This window comes from Coregonus clupeaformis, unplaced genomic scaffold, assembly GCF_020615455.1.
Source record: "Coregonus clupeaformis isolate EN_2021a unplaced genomic scaffold, ASM2061545v1 scaf0971, whole genome shotgun sequence".
NCBI classification, from domain to species: Eukaryota; Metazoa; Chordata; class Actinopteri; order Salmoniformes; family Salmonidae; genus Coregonus; species Coregonus clupeaformis.
In genome coordinates this window covers 42,937-49,302 of record NW_025534425.1, presented here as the reverse complement: position 1 = coordinate 49,302, position 6,366 = coordinate 42,937, and the positions used below count along the sequence as shown (strand labels likewise).

Sequence of the window (6,366 nt, the reverse complement as noted above, 5' to 3'; positions counted from 1 at the left end):
ATGTAGCTACAGGAGGCCCTAGCAGACCTTCCCTACTGACTGTATCCACTCCATGTAGCTACAGGAGGCCCTAGCAGACCTTCCCTACTGACTGTATCCACTCCGTGTAGTTACAGGAGGCCCTAGCAGACCTTCCCTACTGACTGTATCCACTCCATGTAGCTACAGGAGGCCCTAGCAGACCTTCCCTACTGACTGTATCCACTCCATGTAGCTACAGGAGGCCCTAGCAGACCTTCCCTACTGACTGTATCCACTCCATGTAGCTACAGGAGGCCCTAGCAGACCTTCCCTACTGACTGTATCCACTCCATGTAGCTACAGCAGGCCCTAGCAGACCTTCCCTACTGACTGTATCCACTCCATGTAGCTACAGCAGGCCCTAGCAGACCTTCCCTACTGACTGTATCCACTCCATGTAGTTACAGGAGGCCCTAGCAGACCTTCCCTACTGACTGTATCCACTCCATGTAGTTACAGGAGGCCCTAGCAGACCTTCCCTACTGACTGTATCCACTCCATGTAGCTACAGGAGGCCCTAGCAGACCTCCCCCTACTGACTGTATCCACTCCATGTAGTTACTGGAGGCCCTAGCAGACCTTCCCTACTGACTGTATCCACTCCATGTAGCTACAGGAGGCCCTAGCAGACCTTCCCTACTGACTGTATCCACTCCATGTAGCTACAGGAGGCCCTAGCAGACCTTCCCTACTGACTGTATCCACTCCATGTAGTTACAGGAGGCCCTAGCAGATCTTCCATACTGACTGTATCCACTCCATGTAGTTACAGGAGGCCCTAGCAGACCTTCCCTACTGACTGTATCCACTCCATGTAGCTACAGGAGGCCCTAGCAGACCTTTCCTACTGACTGTATCCACTCCATGTAGTTACAGGAGGCCCTAGCAGACCTTCCCTACTGACTGTATCCACTCCATGTAGTTACAGGAGGCCCTAGCAGACCTTCCCTACTGACTGTATCCACTCCATGTAGCTACAGGAGGCCCTAGCAGACCTTTCCTACTGACTGTATCCACTCCATGTAGTTACAGGAGGCCCTAGCAGACCTTCCCTACTGACTGTATCCACTCCATGTAGTTACAGGAGGCCCTAGCAGATCTTCCATACTGACTGTATCCACTCCATGTAGTTACAGGAGGCCCTAGCAGACCTTCCCTACTGACTGTATCCACTCCATGTAGCTACAGGAGGCCCTAGCAGACCTTTCCTACTGACTGTATCCACTCCATGTAGTTACAGGAGGCCCCTAGCAGACCTTCCCTACTGACTGTATCCACTCCATGTAGTTACAGGAGGCCCTAGCAGACCTTCCCCTACTGACTGTATCCACTCCATATAGCTACAGGAGGCCCTAGCAGACCTTCCCTACTGACTGTATCCACTCCATGTAGCTACAGGAGGCCCTAGCAGACCTTCCCTACTGACTGTATCCACTCCATATAGCTACAGGAGGCCCTAGCAGACCTTCCCTACTGACTGTATCCACTCCATGTAGCTACAGGAGGCCCTAGCAGACCTTCCCTACTGACTGTATCCACTCCATGTAGTTACAGGAGGCCCTAGCAGACCTTCCCTACTGACTGTATCCACTCCATGTAGTTACAGGAGGCCCTAATCAGGCCTACTACTGTTTCTGTCGTCTGCAAACTTGATGATTAAGTTGGAGGCTTGCGTGGCCACGCAGTCATGGGTGAACAGGGGAGTACAGGGAGGGGGCTGAGCACGCACCCTTGTGGGGCCCCTGTGTTGAGGATCAGCGCAGTGGCAGTGTTGTTGCCAACCTTCACCACCTGGGGCGGCCCCGTCAGGAAGTCCAGGACCCAGTTGCACAGGGCGGGGTTCAGACCCAGGGCCTCGAGCTTAATGATGAGCTTGGAGGGTACTATGGTGTTGAAGGCTGAGCTGTAGTCAATGAACAGCATTCTGACATAGGTATTCCTCTTGTCCAGAGGGGATAGGGCAGTGTGATGGCGATTGCATCGTCTGTGGATCTATTGGGGCTGTAAGCAAATTGAAGTGGGTCTAGGGTGACAGGTAAGGTGGAGGTGATATGATCCTTAACTAGCCTCTCAAAGCACTTCATGATGACAGACGTGAGTGCTACGGGCGATAGTCATTCAGTTCAGTTACCTTTGCTTTCGTGGGTACAGCAACAATGGTGGACATCTTGAAGCAAGTGGGGACAGCGGACTGGGATAGGGAGAGATTGAATATGTCCGTAAACACTCCAGCCAGCTGGTCTGCGCATGCTCTGAGGACGGGGCTAGGGATGCCGTCTGGGCCGGACTCCTTGCGAGGGTCTTATGTCTTACTCACGTCGGCCACGGAGAACGAGAGCCCACAGTCCTCGGGAGCGGGCCCCGTCGGTGGCAGTGGGTTATCCTCAAAGCTGGCGAAGAAGGTGTTTTTAGCTTGTCCGGGAGCGAGACGTCGGTGTCGGCGACGTGGCTGGTTTTCCCTTTTTGTAATCCGTGGCTGTCTGTAGGTCCCTGCCACGTACGTCTCGTGTCTGAGCCGTTTGAATTGACTCGGGGAAGAGGATCAGAGTATAATACACAGATCTATTTCTACGTGTCATATGTTCTACATACACTGACTGGAATATATTTCACCTAGCAGGCGCCAGGCTCGGGGAGGTGTTAGGGAAGAGGATCATGATTCTAGATCCGGGGACGGGAACATGTCCTAACCTTATTAACATGTAATATGCTAACTGCATACCTCAGGTGCTGGCCCCAGCAGACCTGCCCTAGAGGCCGAGCTCAGGGAGGTGTTGGGGAAGAGGATCATGATTCTAGATGGAGGGATGGGCACCATGATCCAGGAGAGGCGATTGGAGGAGGAGCACTTCAGGGGGAGGAGTTTAAAAACCACACCCACAGCCTGAAGGGCAACAACGACCTGCTGAGCATCACCCAGAGTGACGTAATCTACAACATTCACAAGGTACAGTGATGTAATCTACAACATACACCAGGTACAGTGATGTCATCTACAACATACACAAGGTACAGAGATGTCATCTAAAACATACACAAGGTACAGTGATGTCATCTACAACATACACAAGGTACAGAGATGTCATCTACACCGTACACAAGGTACAGTGATGTCATCTACAATGTACACTACCGTTTAAAAGTTTGGGGTCACTTAGAAATGTCCTTGTTTTCCATGAAAACATACATGAAATGAGTTTCAATAGGAAATACAGCAAAATGAATAGGAAATGTAGTCAATGACAAGGTTAGAAATAATGAATTTTAAGTGAAATAATAATTGTGTCCTTCAAACTTTGCTTTCGTCAAAGAATCCTGCATTTGCAGCAATTACAGCCTTGCAGACCTTTGGCATTCTCGTTGTCAATTTGTTGAGGTAATCTGAAGAGATTTCACCCCATGCTTCCTGAAGCACCTCCCACAAGTTGGATTGGCTTGATGGGCACTTCTTACGTACCATACGGTCAAGCTGCTCCCACAAGATCCGGTGACTGGTTATTGCATAGTTTGGAGCTTTGCTTTGGGTCATTGTCCTGTTGTAGGAGTGAAATTGGCTCCAATCAAGTGCCGTCCACAGGGTATGGCATGGCGTTGCAAAATGGAGTGATAGCCTTCCTTCTTCAAGATCCCTTTTACCCTGTATACATTTCCCACTTTACCACCACCAAAGCACCCCCAGACCATCACATTGCCTCCACCATGCTTGACAGATGGCATCAAGCACTCCTCCAGCATCTTTTCATTTGGTCTGCGTCTCACAAATGTTCTTCTTTGTGATCCGAACACCTCAAACTTCGATTCGTCTGTCCATAACACTTTTTTCCAATCTTCCTCTGTCCAGTGTCTGTGTTCTTTTCCCCATCTTAATCTTTTATATTTTTATTGTGCCAGCTTTTTCTTTGCAACTCTGCCTAGAAGGTCAGCATCCCGGAGTCGCCTCTTCACTGTTGACGTTGAGACTGGTGTTTTATGGGTACTATTTAATGAAGCTGCCAGTTGAGGACCTGTGAGGCGTCTGTTTCTCAAACTAGACACTCTAATGTATTTGTCCTCTTGCTCAGTTGTGCACCGGGGCCTCCCACTCCTCTTTCTATTCTGGTTAGAGCCAGTTTGCGCTGTTCTGTGAAGGGAGTAGTACACAGCGTTGTACGAGATCTTCAGTTTCTTGGCAATTTCTCGCATGGAATAATCTTCATTTCTCAGAACAAGAATAGACTGATGAGTTTCAGAAGAAAGTTATTTGTTTCTGGCCATTTTGAGCCTGTAATCAAACCCACAATTGCTGATGCTCCAGATACTCAACTAGTCTCAAGAAGGCCAGTTTTATTGCTTCTTTAATCAGCACAACAGTTTTCAGCTGTGCTAACATAATTGCAAAAGGGTTTTCTAATGATCAATTAGCCTTTTAAAATGATAAACTTGGATTAGCAAACACAACGTGCCATTGGAACACAGGACTGATGGTTGCTGATAATGGGCCTCTGTACGCCTCTGTAGATATTCCATAAAAATCAGCCGTTTTCAGTTACAACAGCCATTTACAACATTAACAATGTCTACACTGTATTTCTGATCAATTTAATGTTATTTTAATGGACAAAAAAATTGCTTTTCTTTCGAAAACAAGTACATTTCTAAGTGACCCCAAACTTTTGAACGGTAGCGTACACAAGGGACAGTGATGTCATCTACAACGTACACAAGGTACAGAGATGTCATCTACAATGTACACAAGGTACAGTGATGTCCGTCAACAATATACACTGCTCAAAAAAATAAAGGGAACACTTAAACAACGCAATGTAACTCCAAGTCAATCACACTTCTGTGAAATCAAACTGTCCACTTAGGTGCTTTCACTCTAGTGGTAGCATGAGACGGAGTCTACAACCCACACAAGTGGCTCAGGTAGTGCAGCTCATCCAGGATGGCACATCAATGCGAGCTGTGGCAAGAAGGTTTGCTGTGTCTGTCAGCGTAGTGTCCAGAGCATGGAGGCGCTACCAGGAGACAGGCTAGTACATCAGGAGACGTGGAGGAGGCCGTAGGAGGGCAACAACCCAGCAGCAGGACTGCTACCTCCGCCTTTGTGTAAGGAGAAGCAGGAGGAGCACTGCCAGAGCCCTGCAAAATGACCTCCAGCAGGCCACAAATGTGCATGTGTCTGCTCAAACGGTCAGAAACAGACTCCATGAGGGTGGTATGAGGGCCCGACATCCACAGGTGGGGGTTGTGCTTACAGCCCAACACCGTGCAGGACATTTGGCATTTGCCAGAGAACACCAAGATTGGCAAATTCGCCACTGGCGCCCTGTGCTCTTCACAGATGAAAGCAGGTTCACACTGAGCATGTGACAGACGTGACAGAGTCTGGAGACGCCGTGGAGAACGTTCTGCTGCCTGCAACATCCTCCAGCATGACCGGTTTGGCGGTGGGTCAGTTATGGTGTGGGGTGGCATTTCTTTGGGGGGCCGCACAGCCCTCCATGTGCTCGCCAGAGGTAGCCTGACTGCCATTAGGTACCGAGATGAGATCCTCAGACCCCTTGTGAGACCATATGCTAGTGCGGTTGGCCCTGGGTTCCTCCTAATGCAAGACAATGCTAGACCTCATGTGGCTGGAGTGTGTCAGCAGTTCCTGCAAGAGGAAGGCATTGATGCTATGGACTGGCCCGCCCGTTCCCCAGACCTGAATCCAATTGAGCACATCTGGGACATCGTGTCTCGCTCCATCCGCCAACGCCACGTTGCACCACAGACTGTCAAGGAGTTGGCGGATGCTTTAGTCCAGGTCTGGGAGGAGATCCTTCAGGAGACCATCCGCCACCTCATCAGGAGCATGCCCAGGCGTTGTAGGGAGGTCATACAGGCACGTGGAGGCCACACACACTACTGAGCCTCATTTTGACTTGTTTCAAAGACATTACATCAAAGTTGGGCCTGTAGTGTGGTTTTCCACTTTAATTTTGAGGGTGACTCCAAATCCAGACCTCCATGGGTTGATACATTTAATTTCCATTGATAATTTTTGTGTGATTTTGTTGTCAGCACATTCAACTATGTAAAGAAAAAAGTATTTAATAAGATTATTTCATTCATTCAGATCTAGGATGTGTTGTTTAAGTGTTCCCTTTATTTTTTTGAGCAGTATACAAAAGGTACAGTGATGTCATCTACAACATACACAAGGTACAGTGATGTCATCTACAAGGTACACAAGGTACAGTGATGTCATCTACAAGGTACACAAGGTACAGTGATATCATCTACAACATACACAAGGTACAGTGATGTCATCTAGGCGAGTACTTAGTGTGTCAGTAACCAATCGCTGTTCATCCCACC

At 48.8% G+C, this 6,366-nt stretch overlaps 1 pseudogene; it reads left to right on the top strand.

Annotated features, from left to right (window-relative positions):
• The first annotated feature begins 2,291 nt into the window (after positions 1-2,291).
• The window catches only part of LOC123486045, a 44,667-nt pseudogene continuing 40,592 nt past the window's right edge, over positions 2,292-6,366 (top strand).